The sequence below is a fragment of the Macaca fascicularis genome, chromosome 14, assembly GCF_037993035.2.
Source record: "Macaca fascicularis isolate 582-1 chromosome 14, T2T-MFA8v1.1".
NCBI classification, from domain to species: Eukaryota; Metazoa; Chordata; class Mammalia; order Primates; family Cercopithecidae; genus Macaca; species Macaca fascicularis.
The window spans coordinates 40,231,617-40,253,429 of NC_088388.1; positions in this window are offsets into that span (position 1 = coordinate 40,231,617).

Sequence of the window (21,813 nt, forward strand, 5' to 3'; positions counted from 1 at the left end):
GTGATTGCTCGTTGCGTTACCTTCCTCCTCTAACCTTTTGAAGGGGAGTGTTTATGGTGGCTCCCCTGTTCCTGTTTCAGCATTGCCTGTTGTCTTTTTCAGACAGATAGCTCGTCATTCCCATTCGCAGGTTTTTAGACTAAGAGCAGAATCAAACCCCATCCACTTTTGGAACTGTAAAGCAGATTACAAGATCTTGGGGTTTAAGCATGATCCCATGATGGGATGAAACTCCCAAGGAAAGGAGTAACCATATTTTGTAAATGGAGAAAACACATATACATATTTTTTTTTCAGAAGGTGAATTTTGGCACACTAATTTTTACATGTTTCTTAGGATGCATATGCCACTCAACCCATTAAGAGATTATATCATATTTTTGATTAGTCCCAATGCGAGTACCTGGATGTGTTATATTTATTCACCCCTTCCATTCCTCTCCATGAGGAACCCTAGCTGCTTCTAGTAGGTTATCTTGTCACTCACTTATAAGTGGGATCTAAATGATGAGAACACATAGAAACATAGAGGGGATTAACACACAGTGGAGCCTTTTTGGGAGGAGAGAGATAATTAGAAAAAATAACTAATGGGTACTAGGCTTAATACCGGGATGATGAAATAATCTGTACAACAAACCCCTTGACACAAGTTTACCTATGCAACAGACCTGCACTTGTACCACTGAACATAGAAGTTAAATACACACACACACACACACATATATATATATATACACACACATATACACATATGATAGTTCTGTGTCTAACCTTTGAAAGACTTGAACTTTTTGGGTGTATGCTCTTAGAACTCAGATCATATAGAAAGGGTTGAACAGAGTCAATGTAGAGAATTGAAGTTCCCAAGCCAAAGATAAGCACCTATTGGCAGACATATGATGAGAACCTCAGCCCGGCTGAATACTGTCACATATAATGATTCTGACTGATGTGACTTGGAACAAAAGAACAATCAGCTGAGCTCAGTCAACACATGAGACATAATACATTATTGTTGATCTAAGTCTTTACATTTGGGTTGTTTTCTTATATGACAATAGATAACCAAAATGATTTATTTGAAAAATAATGCGTTTAAATATAAAAAATACAAATAAATGAATTTTATCTCTCAGACAATAGAGGTTTCCTGTTTGTTTTTTATTTTTTTTTATTTTTTATTTATTTTTTTTTTTGAGACGGAGTCTCGCTCTGTCACCCAGGCTGGAGTGCAGTGGCCGGATCTCAGCTCACTGCAAGCTCCGCCTCCCGGGTTCACACCATTCTCCTGCCTCAGTCTCCCGAGTAGCTGGGACTACAGGCACCCGCCACCTCGCCCGGCTAAGTTTTTGTATTTTTAGTAGAGACGGGGTTTCACTGTGTTAGCCAGGATGGTCTCGATCTCCTGACCTCGTGATCCGCCTGTCTCGGCCTACCAAAGTGCTGGGATTACAGGCTTGAGCCACCGCGCCCGGCCTCCTGTTTGTTTTTTAAATGTCCACTGGTAAAAATCCCTTACCTATCAGACAATAAACAATAATAATACTTTATTCAACTTTACAACTTCTATTTTAAAAATTTCAGTTATGAATTTGAAGTATATCTCTGCAAGTACAAATTATCATATCTTTTGGTTCTTTGGCTAATCCTATGCTAGCAATGAATGAAAAGGGTATAAAATTTAGTTTGAGCGGACATAACATTTTAATTTCAGGAAGAACTAGCCAGTGGAAAATGCAAGTATCCTTTTACTTATGTTCGGATCCTAGTCTTAATCAAGCAATAGAGACATAAGTCCTAACCTGTGTCTCTAACATTAGGTTCCGTTTGTCAGTTTGATATTTCCTTAAATAAGGGTTTATTTTTAATTAAGAAGCTACGATGCTATGTCTTCGGTCAATTGCAGAGCCATCCCGAGGCTGGCAAATCACAGCAGTCAATTGGATACTGGTGTCTCTTTCATGTTCTATATGAATGTTTATTCAATCATTGGTAATATGTAAAATAATGCTTAATGAGTAATATAATTTGTATTAAAAAACATACTTCTGCCGAGCGTGGTGGCTCACGCCTGTAATCCCAGCACTTTGGGAGGCCGAGGCGGGTGGATCAGAAGGTCAGGAGATGGAGACCATCCTGGCTAACACAGTGAAACCCCATCTCTACTAAAAATACAAAAAATTAGCTGGGCGTGGTGGCAGGCTCCTGTAGTCCCAGCTACTCGGGAGACTGAGGCAGGAGAATGGTGTGAACCCGCGATGCGGAGCTGCAGTGAGCGGAGATCTTGCCACCGCACTCCAGCTTGGGCAACAGAGCTAGACTCCATCTCAAAAAACAAAACAAAACAAAACAAAACAAAAAAACATACTTTTATAAACTACTAAAAAAAAATAGTGGTTAAAAGTATCATCTTCAAATTCTAGCAAAACAATTGTAGTACAAAAACATACAACATATTAATATATACTACATAGGCTAATGTTTAGCTATGAGTGACAAAAAGAAATAAGTATGGCTTAAACATACTTATTTCTCTATCAGGTGTAATTTGGTAACACCTCAGAGGCTGGAATAGGATTCTACTCAGTCAGAGAATCTGGTTCTTTCTACTTTTATTAATCTATTGTACATGGACTCTATTTCTAAATTTACCACATGATCCACTTCCAGTGTTATGCTCACAGTTCACCAGAGGAGAGAACAAAAGACAGAAGAAAGAAATGTCCTTGCCCTTTGAAAAAATTTCCTAGAGTTTGCAAATGCCAGTTACATTTTATATTGTACTGGACATAAGTCAGTCATAGAATCGCACCTAAGTGTTGGAGATTGGGATATATAGATCTTAATGATATTCATGCTCTTATTACCAAGAAGAAAGGGGAAAATGTGTATTTGGAAATAACTATAGAGTTATTATTTGAAATGATTTATTAATTTCTTTTGAGTATTCTGCTTACATACTACATGGATACCACCTTTTAAACATTTCTGGCATATTTTTAAATGCAACCAGAGATAAGACACATTCTTCACTATGTAAAAGATTTAACTACATGGTTATTATACATTTTAATATAACTATGAGCAAAATATAATCATTCAATCATTCACATGTGAAAATGAGCCTTTCGTTATTTGATAGCTAGATGATAGATACATACATGCATACATACATACATACATGATAAATAGAAATATATTCTCAACACCCTTGGAAGATGACCTTCTTGGAGTAACACTCTGGAATGTGAAAGAAGCACCTTTTGCAGTAGCTGAGGTACAAATCACAAAGGCATAGAAACCTTTATGGACAGTGGAGAATGGTCTATTGTTTCCAGAAATTTGGCTTTGAGTAAAAAGATATGTAACCATCATTCTTAGCAAACTATCACAAGAACAGAAAACCAAACACCGCATGTTCTCACTCATAGGTGGGAACTGAACAATGAGATCACTTGGACTCAGGAAGGGGAACATCACACACCGGGGCCTATCATGGGGAGGGGGGAGGGGGGAGGGGGGAGGGATTGCATTGGGAGTTATACCTGATGTAAATGACGAGTTGATGGGTGCAGCACACCAACAAGGCACAAGTATACATATGTAACAAACCTGCACGTTATGCACACGTACCCTACAACTTAAATAATAATAAATAAATTAAAAAAAAAAATATGTAAACACAGCGGCATGTGACTTAGAAGAAGGTATTCTCTCCATGCAGAGACCTTTCTCTATGTCAAAAAGTATTTTTAGCATTCCACAAACAAACGCAGTCTAAAATATATTTTAAAGAAAATATCCAGCTAGCCCTAATAAATACATTTATTTTAATAGATTATTTTAGGGTGGTTTCATACTATTTTTCTTGTTTGTTCTAGGAAGAAAAGCTCTCATATTATTTTTTGTTACCATTTCACATGTTTCTACATTTTCTAGTTTTTAAATAAAAAGCAATCTTTCTCCCCCTCCTCTCCTTTCCTTTTCACCAAACTATACATAGTTTCATGGTCCTTATAGAGCTAAAACCAGCTAGGTGTAGGGTTTTTAACTATGGCAGAATTCTTACGGGAACTGGCTCACAGAATGTTTTGCCTGATTTATTCATATATTTATAGAAAAGGTCTTGCTGTGTTGCCCAGGCTGGAGTGCAGTATCACAGCAGCCTCAAACTCTTGTACTCTAGGGATCCTCCCATCTTATCCTCCCAAGTAGCTAGTATTATAGGTGTGTGCCACCATGCCGAGCTAATTTATTTTTATTTTTGCTATGTTGGCCAGATAGTTCTTGAACTCCTGGCCTCAAGCGATCCTCCCATCTTGGCTTCCCAAAGCACTGGAATTACAGGTGTGAGCCACCTGACTTGGTCATTGCTAGATTTGAAGGTCTTGAAGCTTATTGCTTTAGCCCTAATCCATTTTCCTTGCCTTTTTCTGTTCCTCACATTATCATAACATTCCTGAGTTATGTGTACTTCCTACTTTTCTCTTCCCACTAATACACGCAATCTTCAACAATCACTATTTGAATATTTGATCCATAATGTCACTTAACTTGTGTCCTTAGTACTTCCTCACCATATTTTACCATCTGCAACTGCCAGACACCAATCAACAAGATAAGGCAACCCATTTCTAAATTCTGCTTCTGGCAGAAAAAAAAATAATAACAACAAGGTTTGGCATTTTGAAGAACCATTTACTTTGGAAAACCAAAGCCAAAAAAATTAAGAGTTGCCACCATACAGGATTTTTATCTAGTTAAGTTCTTCAAATTTTTATTTAGGCAACTCTTCTGATTAATCCTGATATGTAACAAATAATTCCAAACATATAGTGCCTTAAAACATGAGTTTATTACGTCTAGTATTTTGCTTGGGGTAGAGGGTTTGGGAATTCAGGCTGAGCTGTGCTACATGAGTTTAACTATTGCAGGGTGTTGATTAAAGTTTCCTGATTGAATTCAGCTGGAAAATGGTGTGGCTGGGAAGATCCCAGGTGGCTGTATTCACACAGTTGTTGCCTTTGCAGGGTGTTTACACATGCTGTTTTCAGGGTAGGCAGACTTCTTAAAGAATAGGCCAGTCCCTCCAGAGAGGGCTCGTAGAGATGGAAAATTGAAGTTGCCAGTTTTTAAACGTCTGGTCTCTAAACACTCAACCCTTCTTCCTCAGCATTTTATTGATAAAAGCAGTTTATAGAATTTTCCCAGACTAATGGGAGGAATAATAAAATTCAATTCTCAATAATAAAAGTATCAAAGAATACATAGTATTTCTAATCTAACAAAAAATTTTTATCTGGATCCCAAACTAGTGGGAGCAGCACAGTCATGAAGCTGATCAGTAGAGGCTATGAAAGAAATCATCATTTGCATGAGTCTTTTTGGCATTTAATATTGAATAAAGTTTCTGAGTGTTAGGGATCATTTTCATTTTTCACAATAACATGTAGAATCTATGCAGTTGTTCTAAATGATGAAGATAGTTGGCCATGTCTAGGGCTTCCCTAAAGCAAAATACTCAAGGAAGTTTAGCTCACAGGGTTCTGCTGACCTTGCTAGCATTATCCAATACTGTAAGAATGCTTTGTCTTAGACAGTCTAAACTTCCGGAAATCTCATGTACCCACTGGCAAAATGTACTTTCTCACACCTCTATGCATAACTCTCAGCATGTGTCTTCTGCAATATCATGTTAATATTTTTAAATCAAGATTAAAAGTCACTTCACTTTTTGATTTTCATTCTGGTTTAGTTTTCATTTTTCTGAGCTCCAATAGTCCATCATAAATACTTATATTACTTTATCATAATATATTGAAATTGATGTTACCATTTCAGTTTCTTTTTTTTTTTTTTTTTTTTTTTTTTGAGACGGAGTCTCGCTCTGTCGCCCAGGCTGGAGTGCAGTGGCGCGATCTTGGCTCACTGCAAGCTCCGCCTCCCGGGTTCACGCCATTCTGCCGCCTCAGCCTCCCGAGTAGCTGGGACTACAGGCGCCCACAACCGCGCCCGGCTAATTTTTTGTATTTTTAGTAGAAACGGGGTTTCACCGTGGTCTCGATCTCCTGACCTTGTGATCCGCCCGCCTCGGCCTCCCAAAGTGCTGGGATTACAGGCGTGAGCCACCGCGCCCGGCCTCAGTTTCTTCTATGAAGCTCTAAGCACTATATGCCAACAGAGATTAAGAGTCAATTGTTTTCCTTTCTTAGCACAGCACTTACTATGATATAAGTACTCAATGAATGTTTGTTGAATGAATAAGTGATTAAACAAATGAGGTATATTTACTTTTTAAAAATATTTGCAACTACTGAATACCTATTTTCATCGACTCATTTACTATCTTCTTCCAAACAACAGGTAGTTTGCTCTCAGCTACTCCGTTTCACCTACCCGGGCTTCATATGCACTTCCCTCTCTATACTCTGTTTCCATTTTCACCACACCACTGTTTAAAACACTATGCAAATCCTGCTATAAATCCAGGTTCACACAGGAGCCCCCAGACCTGGTTTCTAGTAACACAACTTCCTTCCTCAGTTTCTCAAGTCTAGGAAGTGTAGTGGCTTCCTATTGTTTATCATTCCTGGGTTTTCTCTTCATCTTTGTTTGGCTCCTCAACTATCCCATAACAAATTTTTAAAACTAAATTCTTTATCATTTTAAATGCTTAGAGATGATTCAATTATCCTGTTTGCATCCAAATACAGCCTCAAAAATGACAGAATTTGTTGAAATGGTGGGGGGGAGGAGCAAAACTTTTGAGGACAGAATTTTTTTCTTTCTTCTTGATATACTGTCATGTGAAAATTACATGTTACTTTGAGAGCTAACATGATTCCACATGATAGGCTCGATTCATTTCAATCATATTGGCCACAATCATTACTAGTAATCCATGGAAAATTTTAAATTTTAGCAAATGGACATGACTATAATAAATGGACAATGTGGTTATAACTGGATACACATAATCACTAGAACAGCTTTTTATATCAGTTTGATATCAGGGTTCAGCTACAGAGCTAGTATTAGTTCGTAAATCTAGAAGCCTAGTTTCATTGCGTTAAATGGAACTTAATTACCATAATTTAAATGTTATTTTCTATGTTTATACCTATATTTGACATACCTGGCCCATGTTTAATATATAGTGTATTCATTTTAAAACAAACAAAAAAAAACTTTATTAGAAATTCAGAAAAAACCATTTCATCTTTAACAAATGTTTGTTACTAAAGAGTCACCTTGCTTCAAAATCTGTAACTGAATTATTCTCCAGTATTGGAAGCTAGAAAATAGAAATGATAGCTTCGTGAGAATTTCAACTACCAATAATACCAATAATAATTATCCAGTAAAATATTTACTAAAGTTCTATAAGCAGTTAAATCATTTTTTTCAATGTCAGCTTTGTGAAATACAATGGATGGGAATGTATATATAAAATATATACTTCATTAAACCTGTGCTTATTCCGAATATAACATGTTTAATGTTTCTAATTTCCTAGTAAGGATTAAAAATGTAATTTTTGATTCTATACAACACTTCTATCATGGTCCTCATGTATGTATCTACAGACATGCCCACATAATATTTTGGTCAACAATAGACCTCATATACAAGACTCACCCCATAAAATTATATAGAGTTGCAAAATTCCTATTGCTTAGTAACGTTTTTCGATGATCCTGATCCTGTGTAGGCCTAGATTAATGTGTGTGCTGGTGTCTTAGTTTTTAATGAAAAGTTTAAAATGTAAACACATAATAATAATAGAAAAAATAGTAGGCAGCTAAAGGAAGAAAATATTTGTGTATAGTTGTAGAATGTGTTTACATTTTAAGCTAAGTTTTATTACAAAGGGTCAAATAATTAAAATGTTTACAAAATTTAAAAGTTATAGTTAAACAGGGGTAATTGTTTCTCAAGAAAGAAACATTTTAAAATGTATTTAGGGTAACCTAAGTGTATAGGTTTTATTAAATTTACTATAGTGTACAGTAATGTCCCAGGCCTTCACATTCACTCATCGCTCACTCACTGACTCACCCAGAGCAACTTCAGTCCTGCAAGCTCTATTCACAGTAAGTGCTCTATAAAGATGTACATTTTTTCTTTTATACCCAATTTTTACTGTACCTTTTCTATGTTTAGATATACACATGCTTAACCATTGGGTTACTAACGTCTATAGCATTGATTACAGAAGATGCTGTATGGGTTTGTACCTGAGGAGCAATAGGCTATACCCTAGAGCTTAGGTGTGTAGTAGTCTTATACCACCAAGACTTTTGGAAGTATACTCTACAATGTTCATACAATGATTAAATCACCTACTGATGCATTTCTCAGAATGTATCCCTGTCATGAGGCAACACATGACTATATATAAATATGCGTGTGTTCATATTTTTACAAAAGTATATATATGCATATATTCATGTGTATATATATTTTAAAAGTATAGTTTTGAACTTGTTTGTCTAAAAGCTATTTCTCCTTGGAAACTTAAATTTCTTCTAAGATGGCTGACTAGAAGCAGCTAGAATGTGCTGCTCTCATGCACAAAAGAAAGAGTGGCCAGTAAAAACCATCTCTTCAATTGGAAAATCTGGGTGGACACATGAGGATACATCAACGAAGCAGCTTGACTCACTCACGGAGAACAGAGATGAGCAAGATAGAACAACCGCCCATCCGGAAGTGGTGCAGAAACAAGAAGTTCCCCACTATGGGGACATGGTGAGTGAGAGTCCCCAAGGACCCACACTTCTACCATGGACCTTTGCAACCTGGAGCTCAGAAGATCCCCTGTGACTCCACTCAACCCACTGGAGCCTCCAGACTCACACAGAGAGCTACACCGCTCAGGCAAATGCAGAGTCCTGCGGGCCTTGTTTCCCCAGGCACCCTGGCACCAGCAACTGCAGCTGTCAATGGAGGAAGCCAGGCTCCCTTGCAAGCCCCCAAGAAACGGCCTGAATCCACTGGGCTGAGCAGCAGATAGACAGCAGACCTTGCCTCCACAGCACTGTGGTGAACAAGTACCACTGGCATACAACCTTAGCACAACCACGCCAGCCTAGCCTAAGCTCTCAGGCTTGGAGCAGCTCCTCATTTCCCTGAGATGGAGCCCAGAGGTAGCAGGCTGGCCCGCCATTTTTGCAGCTCTGCAGCCCCAGCTCCTGCTGCCCTCAGGCTCAGGAGGAAGTGCAGCGATTATGAACTAATGCGGGCTTCCAGCATAGCGCAACTGCCTTACGGAAAAAAAGTGACCTGGCTGTTTTCCACGTTGGTCCCTACCACAGCTACTCCTCACTGGACAGGGCCTCACAATCTGGGACTCCAACCCCAGCTGGGGTCTCAGGCCAGTTTCAGCTCTGTGCTTCCCTGGGTCAGAGCTCACAGAGGAAGCAAGCAGCCCTGACATTTTTGCTGCTCCAAAGCCACTGCTACTACTTCCCTCAGGCTCAGCAGACTCAGGAGGGAGTAAAGTGATTAAGGACTAATGTGGACCTCCAGCACGGTGCAGCTCCCTTACGAAAAAGAAGTCAGGCTATTTCCCACATGGGTCCCTGTCCTTGTTATTCCCCACTAGGCAGGGCCTCTCGACCTGGGCCCCCAGAACAACTGCCCTGCCTCTGTCTGTAGTGACTCTGCCTTTCTCTGGGGAGGAAATTCCAGCGACAACCCACACAGCCCCTCTGCCATTGCAGCTGCCGTGGTATCTCCCTTACTGCCCTTGGTTGGGGAAGAAACAAATGGCCTGGTCGCTAAGCTGGCACCTCCAGCACACTGCAGTCACCATGAAGAGAGAAGCCAGTCCCTTTTTTTCTGTGAGACCACACCCCACGCTCTTCACCAGGCAGAAGCCCACCCTGTTGGGACAGCAGAGCAGCCCACTGTATCACCAGCTGAGTATTCCCTGTGGTGTAGCTCTGTGATTGCCTGGGGAGAGGCTCCCAGAGGCAATGGACAGCCCCTCTGCCACTGCAGCAATTCTGGGGAAGGAACAAAGAGCCTGAGGGTTTTACTCATGTTTCCAGCAAGCCTCAGTAACTCCATAGTCCCTCCATCCTTGTGAGTCCTTAGCCACGTGCTCTTCAAGAAGCAGGGCCCTGGCTCAGGCCAGTAGCATAGCTTTCCCACCTGATGGTTGAACATTCTCATTAGCAGTGCTGCATTTCTCTGAAGAGGAGCTCCCAGAGGCAATCAAAAGCCCCTTTGCACCTGCCACTGCAATGGTACTGCCCTTGATGCACTCAGAGAACTGGGGAAGCAGCAAAGACCCTGACTGCTTTTCTCACACCTCCAGCAAGCCACAGCTGCCCTCAGGAGAGGAGGCAACAAGGGACAGGTCACCTCCAAAGAGGAACCTGTTGTCTGAGCTCAAACCAAACCATCACATCTCCTGTGACTTGCACGTATATGCCCAGATGGCCTGAAGTAACCTCACCTTCAAGGTGTACAATAATAAAGTAGAGGCAGCCAAGTAGCAATGTATTTCTGAGTTGCAATTTCTTGCCTCTACTGTGAGAGAAACCCCAGCCACATCTCCAGCGCACAAGAACTTCCAAATGCCTGAAAAGCAGCAGCCAGGCATTCCTCCGGGACCGCCTCCCCCAGGAGCTTGCTACAAGTGCCAGAAATCTGGCCACTAGGCCAAGGAATGTCGGCAGTCCAGGATTCCTCTAAGCCGTGTCCCATCTGTACAGGACCCCACTGAAAATCGAACTGTTAACTCACCTGGCAGCCACTTCCAGAGCCCCCGGAACGCTGGCCCAAGCCTCTCTGACTGACTCCTTCCCAGATCTTCTCAGCTTAGCAGCTGAAGACTGACACTGCCCAATTGCCTCGGAAGCCTACAGGAACACCAAAGATGCTCTAGGTAACTCTCACAGTGGAAGGTTAAGTCTGTCTGCTTCTTAATCAATACGTAGGCTACCCACTCCACATTACCTTGTTTTCAAAGGCCTGTTTCCCTTGCCTCCATAACTGTTGTGGGTATTGATGGCCAGGTTTCTAAACCTCTTAAAACTCCCCAACTCTGGTGCCAACTTGGACAACATTCTTTCATGCACTCCTTCTTAGTTATCCCCACCTGCCCAGCTCCCTTATTAGGCCAAGACATTTTAATTAAATTATCTGCTTCCCTGACTATTCCTAGGCTACAGCCACACCTCATTGCTGCCTTTTCCTCCAGTTCAAAGCCTCCTTCGCATCCTCCCCTTGTATCTCCCTACCTTAACCCACAATTATAGGATACCTCTACTCCCTCCTTGGCAACCAATCATGGACCCCTTACCATCTCATTAAAACTTAATCACCCTTACCCCACTCAATGCCAATATCCCATTCCACAGCACGCTTTAAAAGGATTAAAGCCTGTTATCACTCACCTGTTAGAGCAAGGCCTTTTAAAGCCTGTAAACTCCCCTTACAATTCTCCCATTTTACCTGTCCTAAAACCAGGCAAGGCTTACAGGTTAGTTCAGGATCTGCACCTTATAAACCAAATTGTTTTGCCTGTCCACCCCATGGTGCCAAACCCATATACTCTCCTATCCTCGATACCTTCCTCCACAATCCATTATTGTGTTCTGGATATCAAACATGCTTTCTTTACTATTCCTTTGCACCCCTTGTCCCGGCCTCTCTTTGCTTTCACCTGGACTGACGCTGACACCCATCAGGCTCAGCAAATTACCCATGCTGTTCTGCCGCAAGGCTTCACGGACAGCCCCCATTACTTCAGTCAAGCCCAAATTTCTTCCTCATCTGTTACCTATCTCAGCATAATTCTCATAACACATGTGCTCTCACTGCTGATTGTGTCCAGCTAATCTCCCAAACCCCAATCCCTTCTACAAAACAGCAACTCTTTTTCTTCCTAGGCATGGTTAGTGCGGTCAGAATTCTTACACAAGAGCCGAGACAGCATTCTGAAGCCCTTCTGTCCAAACAACTTGACCTTACTGTTTTAGCCTAGCCCTCATGTCTGCGTGCAGCGGCTGCCGCTGCTTTAATACTGTTAGAGGCCCTACACATCACAAAGTATGCTCAACTCTCTACAGTTCTCATAACTTCCAAATTCTATTTTCTTCTCCCCACCGTTGCTCAAGACAATGCTCATGCTGATAAGTTAGGTAAAAAAGCAGCTAGCGTTCCTCCAACTTCTATCCCTCATGGCAGTTTTCCTCCTTCACATCGATCACTCCCACCTACTCCCCCGCTGAAACTTCCACCTATCAATCTCTTCCCACACAAGGCAAATGGTTCTTAAACCAAGGAAAATATCACCTTCCATCCTCACAGGTCCATTCTATTCTGCTCTCATTTTATAACCTCTTGCATGTAGGTTACAAGCCGTTAGCCCGTCTCTTCGAACCTCTCATTTCCTTCCCGTCATGGAAATCTATCCTCAAGGAAATCACTTCTCAGTGTTCCATCTGCTATTCTACTACTCCTCAGGAATTTCTTAGGCCCCCACCCTTCCCTACACGTCAAACTCCAGGTTTTTCCCCCGCCCAGGATGGGCAAAGTGACTTTACTCACATGCCTCCAGTCAGGAAACTAAAATACCTCTTGGTCTGGGTAGACACTTTCACTGGATGGGTAGAGGCCTTTCCCACAGGGTCTGAGAAGGCCACCACAGTCATTTCTTCCCTTCTGTCAGACATAATTCCTCGGTTTGGTCTTCCTACCTCTATATAGTCTGATAGCAGACCAGCCTTTATTAGTCAAATCACCCAAGCAGTTTCTCAGGCTCTTGGTATTCAGTGGAAACTTCATGTCCCTTACCGTCCTCAATCTTCAGGAAAGGTAGAACGGACTAATGGTCTTTTAAAGACACACCTCACCAAGCTCAGCCTCCAACTTAAAAAGGACTGGACAATACTTTTACCACTTGCCCGTCTCAGAATTAGAGCCTGTCCTCGAGATGCTACAGGGTACAGTCTATTTGAACTTTTATATGGATGCACTTTCTTGCTCGGCCACAACCTCGTCCCAGACACCAGTCTTCTAGGTGACTATCTTCCAGTCCTCCAGCGGGCTAGACAGGAAATTCGCCAGGCTGCTAATCTTCTTTTGCCTCCTCCAGATTCCCAGCCATATGAAGCCACCCTAGCTGGACGATCAGTTCTTGTTAAGAATCTGACCCTTCAAACTCTACAACCTCGATGGACCAGACCCTACTTAGTCATCTATAGTACCCTGACTGCTGTCTGCCTGCAGGATCCTCCTCACTGGGTTCACCGCTCCAGAATAAAGCTGTGTCTATCAGTCAGCCAGCCTAGTCCCTCCTCTTCCTCTTGGAACTCGCAAGTATTCTCCCCTACTTCCTTTAAACTCACTCGTATTTCTGAAGAACAGTGATAACCCTTATGAGCCTAATACATTCCTTCATTCTATTAGGTCTGTTCATCCTTACCCTACTTTTTGCAACAGGGTTTTACGAAGTCACCCCCACCACTTGGACCGAGCCCCAAAAACTAGTCATCCCTACTATCTTCTGTCTAGTCATACTCCTATTCTCCATTCTCAACTACTTATAAATGCCCTACTCTTGTTTACACTGCCGGTTTTCGCTGTTTCTCCAAGCCATCACAGCTGATATCTCTTGGTGCTATTCCCAAACCGTCACTCTTAACTCCCTCTTAGAGTGGATAGATGATCTTTGCTGGCAGGGCACCTTCCAATACTTACACCCTGATGAAGTTCTATTCTTTACTTTTATACTCACTCTTACTCTCATTCCCATTCTTATGCCACCCTCTACCTCTCCCCAGCTATCTCCACCACACTATCAACCTTACCCATTCTCTCCTAGCCGCTTCTAATCCCTCCTTAACGAACAACTGCTGGCTTTACATTTCCCTTTCTTCCAGCGCCTACACAGCTGTCCCCACCTTACAGGCAGATTGGGCAACATCTCCTGTTTCCTTACACCTCCGAACTTCCTTTAACAGCTCTCACCTTTACCCTCCTGAGGAGCTCATTTACTTTCTAGACAGGTCCAGCAAGACTTCCTCAGACATTTCACATCAGCAAGCTGCTGCCCTTAAGTAAGTGCGGACACTTACTTAAAAAACCTTTCTCCTTATATCAACTCTACTCCCCCCATATTTGGACCTCTCACGACACAAACTACTATTCCTGGGCCCCTCCTTTATGTATCTCTCAGCAAAGGCCCACTGGAATTCCCCTAGGTAATCTTTCACCTTCTCGATGTTCCTTTACTCTTCATTTCCAAAGCCCCACTACACACATCACTGAAACAATTGGAGTCTTGCAGCTCCATATTACAGACAAGCCCTCTATCAATACTGGCAAACGTAAAAACGTTAGCAGTAATTATTGCTTAGGAAGACACTTACCCTATATTTCACTCCGTCCTTGGCTACCTTCCCCTTGCTCGTCAGACTCTCCTCCCAGCCCCTCTTCTTGTTTACTTATACTCAGCCCTGAAAACAATAGTGAAAGGTTGCTCGTACTCAACGTTTTCTCATACGTCATGAAAATCGAACCTCCCCCTCTGTGCAGTTACCCCATCAGTCCCCATAAAAACTCTGATGGCTGCCGCCCTAGCTGGATCCCTAGGAGTCTGGGTACAAGACACCCATTTCAGCACTCCTTCTCACCTTTTTACTTTGCATCTCCAGTTTTGCCTCGCATAAGGTTTCTTCTTCCTCTGTGGATCCTCTACCTACATGTGTCTACCTGCTAATTGGACAGGCACATGCACACTAGTTTTCCTTACTCCCAAAATTCAATTTGCAAATGGGACCGAAGAGCTCCCTGTTCCCCTCATGAAACCGACATGACAAAAAAGAGTTATTCCACTAATTCCCTTGCTGGTTGGTTTAGGACTTTCTGCCTCCACTATTGCTCTCGGTACTGGAATAGCAGGCATTTCAACCTCTGTCACGACCTGCCGTAGCCTCTCTAATGACTTCTCTGCTAGCATCACAGACATATCACAAACTTTATCAGTCCTCCAGGCCTAAGTTGACTCTTTAGCTGCAGTTGTCCTCCAAAACCGCCGAGGCCTTGACTTACCGCTGAAAAAGGAGGACTGTGTATATTCTTAAATGAAGAGCGTTGTTTTTACCTAAATCAATCTGGCCTGGTGTATGACAACATAAAAAAACTCAAGGATAGAGCCCAAAAACTTGCCAACCAAGCAAGTAATTACAGTGAACTCCCTTGGGCACTCTCTAATTGGATGTCCTGGGTCCTTCCAATTCTTAGTCCTTTAATACCCATTTTTCTCCTTCTCTTATTCAGACCTTGTGTCTTCTGTTTCATTTTTCAATTCATACAAAACTGCATCCAGGCCACCACCAATCATTCTATACAACAAATGCTCCTAACAACCTCACAACCCATCGCCTCTTACCACAAAATCTTCCTTCAGCTTAATCTCTCCCACTCTAGGTTCCCACACCACCCCTAATCCCGCTTGAAGCCGCCCTGAGAAACATCACCCATTATCTCTCCATACCACCCCCCAAAAATTTTCACCACCCAAACACTTCAACACTATATATATATATATATATATGTTAGTATAAGAAGGCAGGAAGATCAGGCCTCTGAGCCCAGCCAAGCCATCTCATCCCCTGTGACTTGCATGTATACACCCAGATGGCCTGAAGTAACTGAAGAATTACAAAAGAAGTGAAAATGCCCTGCCCTGCCTTAACTGATGACATTCCACCACAAAAGAAGTTAAAATGGCATGTCCTTGCCTTAAATGATGACATTACTTTGTGAAATTCCCTTTCCTGGCTCATCCTGGCTCAAAAAAGCTCTCCCACGGAGCACCTTGTGACCCCCACTCCTGCCTACCAGAGAACAAAACCCCTTTGACTGTAATTTTCTTTTATCTACCCAAATCCTATAAAACGACCCCACCCTTATCTCTCTTCCCTGACTCTCTTTTCCACTCTGCCCGCCTGCACCCAGGTGATTAAAAAGCTTTATTGCTCACACAAAGCCTGTTTGGTGGTCTGTTTGCACGGACGCGCATGACACCCATCAGGCTAACAGCAGACCCTTCAGCAGAGATCCTATAAGCCAGGAGAGATTGGGGGCCTATATTCAGCATTCTTAAAGAAATTCTAACCAAGAATTTCACATCCAAACAAACTAATCTTCATAAACAAAGGAGAAATAAGATCCTTTTCAGACAAGCAAATTCTAAGGGAATTCACTACCACTAGAGCTGCCTTAAAACAGATACTTAAGGGAGTGCTAAATGTAGAAAAGAAAGGCTAGTACCTGCCACCACAAAAACACACAAGTATAGAGATTATTGACACTATAAAGCAACCACACAATCAAGTCTCTGTAATAACCAGTTAACAACATGATGACAGGACCAAATCAGCACATATTAATGTTAACCTTGAATGTAAATGGGGTAAATGTCCCAACAAAAAGACACAGACTGGCCAGTTAGATAAAGAAGCAAACCCAACTAACTTATGGTTATCTTCAAGAGACCCATCTCACATGCAGTGACTCCTAATTCATTTAAAGTAAAGAGATGAATAAAACTCTACCAAACAGAAAACAGAAAAAAAAAAAAAAAGAGAGATAGAGAGATTGTTATTCTAATTTCAGACAAAACAGACTTTAAACCAACAATGATCAAAAAAGACAAAGACAGGAATTATATAATGTTAAAGGGTTAAATTCCACAAGAAGACATAACTATCCTAAATACATATGTGCCCAACATAGGAGCATCCAAATTCATAAAGCAAGTTGAGACCTATGAAGAGACTTAGATAACCACACCTTAATAGTGTGTTTAACTCTTTTTGTTAAAAGACTTCAACACCTAACTGACAGTATTAGACAGATCAATGAGGCAGAAAACTAACAAATGTATTCAGAACCTGAACTCAACACTTGAACAAATGGGCCTAATAGATGTCTACATAACTCTCCACCCAAAACCAACAGAATATACATTTTCCTCATCACCTCATAACATATATTCTAAAATTGAACAAAAAATTGGCTATAAAATCATCCTTTGCAAATTCAAAAAAACCAAAATCTTAGGAAACACACTCTTGGACCACATCATAATAAAAAATATAAACAAATATTTTTAAAAGTCACCAAAATGATACAATTATATGTAAATTAATCAACCAGTATCTGAATAATGTTTTGGTAAACACTGAAATTAAGGCCAAAATCAACAAATTATTTGAAACTAATGAGAATAAAAATACAGCATACCAGAATGTCTGGGACACAGCTAAGCATTTGATGCTATTTCTATCATACTACCAATGACATTCTTCACAGAATTAAAAAAAAAAAAATACTATTTTAAAATGCATATAGAACCAAAAATTAAGAACCAAATGGCCAAGACAATCCTAAGCAAATAGAAAAAACCTGAAGACATCATGTTACATGACTTCAAACTATACTATAAGACTGCAGTAACCAAAACAGCATGTTACTGGAAAAAAAAAAAAAAAAAAAAAAAAAAGACACCTAGAATGATGGAACAAAATAGAGAGCCCAGAAATGATGCCACACATGCACAACCATCTGAAAAATGTCAAGAAAACAAGCAAATCACTGAGGTAAATGGAACAATAACAAGCAATGGGGAAAGGACTCCCCATTCAATAAATGGTACTGGGATAACTGGCTAGCTATAGGCAGAAGATTGAAACTGGAACTCTTCTTTACACCATATAGAAAAGTAAAGATGGATTAAAGAGTTAAACGTGGCCCAGCACAGTGGCTCATGCCTGTAATCCCAGCACTTTGGGAGGCTGAGGAGTGTGGATCAGGAGGTCAGGAGTTTGAGACCAGCCTGGCCAACACAGTGAAACCCCGTCTCTACTAAAAATACAAAAAAATTAGCTGGGCATGATGACGCACACCTGTAGTCCCAGCTACTCAGGAGGCTGAGGCAGGATAATTGCTTGAACCCAGGAAGCGGAGGTTGCAGTGAGCCAAGAACAGGTCACTGCACTCCAGCCTGTGGGACAGAGAGAGACTCCATCTCCAAAAAAAAAAAAAAGGAAAGAAAAGAGTTAAACATAAAACATAACACTACAAAAACACTGGAAAATAATGTAGGAAATACCCTGCTGGATATAGGCCCTGGCAAAGTTTTAATGACAAAGATGTGAAAAGCAGCTGTGCCCAAAACAAAAATAGATAAGTGGAACCTAAAGAGCTTCTGCACAACAAAAACAAAACACCAAAACCCCAAAATCAACAACTGTCAAAAGAGTAAAACAACAACCTACATAATGGGAAAAAATATTTGCAAACTATACATCTGACAAAGATCTAATATCCAGAATCTATAAGGAACTTAAATTAACAAGCAAAATCCAAACAATCCCATTAAAAAGTGGGCAAAGGACATGAACAGCCACTTTTAAAAAGAAGACATACATGCAACCAACAAGCATATGACTAAAAGCTCAATGTCACTGATAATTAGAGAAATGCAAATCGAAACCCACAATGATGTATCATTTCACACCAGTTAGAATGGCTATTATTTAAAAAGTCAAAAAATAAATGCTGGTGGGAGTTTAAAAAAAGAGAATGTTTTACATTGCTGGCAGAAATATAAATTAGTTCAGCCCTTGTGTAAAGCAGAATGGTGATTTCACAAATAACTTAAAACAGAATTATCATTTGACCCAGAGATCTTATTATTGGGTACATACACAAAGGAATATAAAGCATTCTCCCACAGACAGAGGCATGCATGTATGTTCATTGCAGCACAGTTCACAATAGCAAAGACATTAAATCAACCTAAATGCCCATCAATGGTAGACTGCAAAAGAAAGTGTGGTACATATACATCTTGGAATTCTATGCAGCCATAAAAAGAATGAAATTATATTTTTGCAGTAACATGAAAGGAGCTGGAATCCGTTATCCTAAGTGAACTAATGCAAGAACAGAAAACTAAATACTCATTGTCTCACCTATAAATGTGAGCTAAACTTTGAGAACACATGAACGCGAAGAAGCAATAAACAGATACCAGGCCCTAGTTCAGGGTAGAAAGTGGAAGGAGGAAAAGAATAAAAAAATTTTCTATCAGGTACCATGCTTATTACCTGTGTGACAAAATAATCTGTATACCAAACCCTTGAGACACGCAATTCACCTATATGACAAACTTGTGCATGTACCCTGAGCCTAAAATAAAAGTTAAAAAAAAAAACCCAAAAACTATGTCACCTTGTAATAAGCTTTTGGTAATTGAAAAAATATTTTAACAAAAATTGAAATTTAAAACTTCAATTGATATAATTATTTTGTTCATGACTGTTTGTTATTAATTTATTAATTTATATAAATATTATTTTGTATATGATTGGACTATTCTTTAGTTAACTAATACTACATTGATACCTTAACATGTGCCAGAAATTGAGTATGTACATAAAAAAGAGAGAGAGAGAGAAACTGATTTTAAGGGGTTCAGAGACAAGAAAACAGATATTTTGTTGGATTTTTTATTTGTTTATTTTGTATTTGACATTGTCATATTATCTTAATAATGGACATTTTGGAATCTGCAGATCATCAATCATTAAATCATTGTATTAAACTATGCTTCTATTGTTGATGACTTATTAATATTTTTATTTCTCTATTACATATAGATGTGTAACATAAATATAAAATAATTATGTATTGAATATTTTTCCACATGATATACAGTGTATAATAAAGCTTTAGGTATATAGTAAAGCTTTACTTTATATATACTAGTACACACATATATATATGTATGTATACGTATACTAGCATTAGGTAATACTAACAATATATAGTAATACTAGTATATGTAGTATTTTTAATTCATTATATTTAAATACAATATTTATGTGAACGCTATTTTTTGTTTAACAAAGTATTCTAGAAATAGAATAGCTGGAACAAAAGGCTGATCATTTTAGAGCTCATGGCATTTGAAGAGGGACTTAAGAGATATGAGCAAGGTGACAATGGAGAGAGCTGGATGAAAAGCACTCTAGGTAGAGGGAATCTGAAAAGCCCTAAAGCATAGGCAGGGCTGACAAGTTACAAAAATCATGGGTTAGCCAATGTGGCAGGGACACAGCAGTAGGGAAGAAGAATAAAAAGGAATGCAAAATGAGAGGTAGCCGAAGGTAAATCAGGTAGTTAGCATTTTAAATCACTTTAAGGAGTTTGTCTTAATTTTAGGGGAGAAGGGACCTTATTAGAAGGTTTCAAGCAGAGGAAGGAAACAATCTCAAATATATTTTAACAGAATTCCTTGGATATTTGGATGACTGTATATTTCGTGGTTAGGGAGTAGCAGAGGGATGAGTTAGTGAGCCAGAAGGCTATTAAAATAATTTAAGTAAAAGATGATCATGACTTGAACACTGGTCAAAGTAAAAAGGTGGCAATAATTGTTTGATAGTTCTAGATTCTAAATGTATTTATAAGCAATGGTCAAAACAAATTGTGACAATTGACAAGGGCATATGAGAGAAAAAGAGGCATCAAGAATGATTCCAAGATTTTTCAAATAAATGAGAAAAATGAAATTGTTGTTCACTGTAATCATAAATAATTCTTGCTCTGAATTTTCCTTATACTGCCCATGCCCTAGAGAGACTTTCTATACTTTAAATCACCAAGTACAACCTCAGTTTTAAATTAGGAATATAGAGAGTCAACAATCATCTGAAAACTAATATTTGAGGAGCATGCATATATAAAACAGATACTTATTTAACTCATCTATTCAGCTGAATTCTTGTAAAAGAAGAAACGTAGATTATAAATAAGTCTTTGTAAATATTTATTCCTTGAGATGTTGATAAGTGACATGCATGAAACAGCAGTAACAGCAGCAGCATTAACAGCATAGGGATTTGGTAGACTATTTGGAATTACTGATTAAAGAAATATAAACAAAGATATTTACTACAGGACTTTTAAGAGCCTTTAACATATAAATATGCCCTGTAAATTTCCAAGAAAGACACACACTATATAACATTTCTCAAATGTATTTGATCATAGAATACAAATAAACCTCTTGGGAACATTAAAACTTCTTGGAAATATTTTTGGAGAACAGGTATCAAGCAGAAAATTAGAAAAAAAAATAGGAAATCATGAAAAGTTTGGGATATAAAAAGGAACAAAGTCAAAAAGAGAAATGCATGAACCACCACAACAGCATTTCTTCTGACTTAGAAATGTATACATAAAAGAAACCTTGCAATGTAATAAAATAATATTTCTTAGTTCTATTTTAACTGATTCGTTATTATTAGAAAGACTAAAATTACATACTATTGGTACTATCCTGTGAAATACTAGGAGATTTTGAAAAATAGACATTTTAATAACAAGTACATGCAAAAATAATGAATAAATAAAGAAAAAAGTTCATTTTAATATTATTTCCAAGATAGAAAACCAGGAAGATTAGCCCTGGATAGAACAGGAATGCAGTTTAACCCTCAGTTTGAATTTAGTGAATTCAATGAACATGCAGCTTGTTAATGTATCTGAAAATGTTGTTCACACTTTCACAGCAATGCCTTAAGTTAAAAATTAAGCACCATAGAACCTTGAACAAAAGAGGATTTTCCAAGTAAAATTCCAAGTGATGAAACATAGAGCAATGTTAAGATGTAGAAGTTAATGTGCCAGGCACTCTATGTAGGATCTTTATTTTCACACTTTCTAGGGTTAGTATATGATTGTTATGACAGTTTGATGAATGATGGTGATTATTGT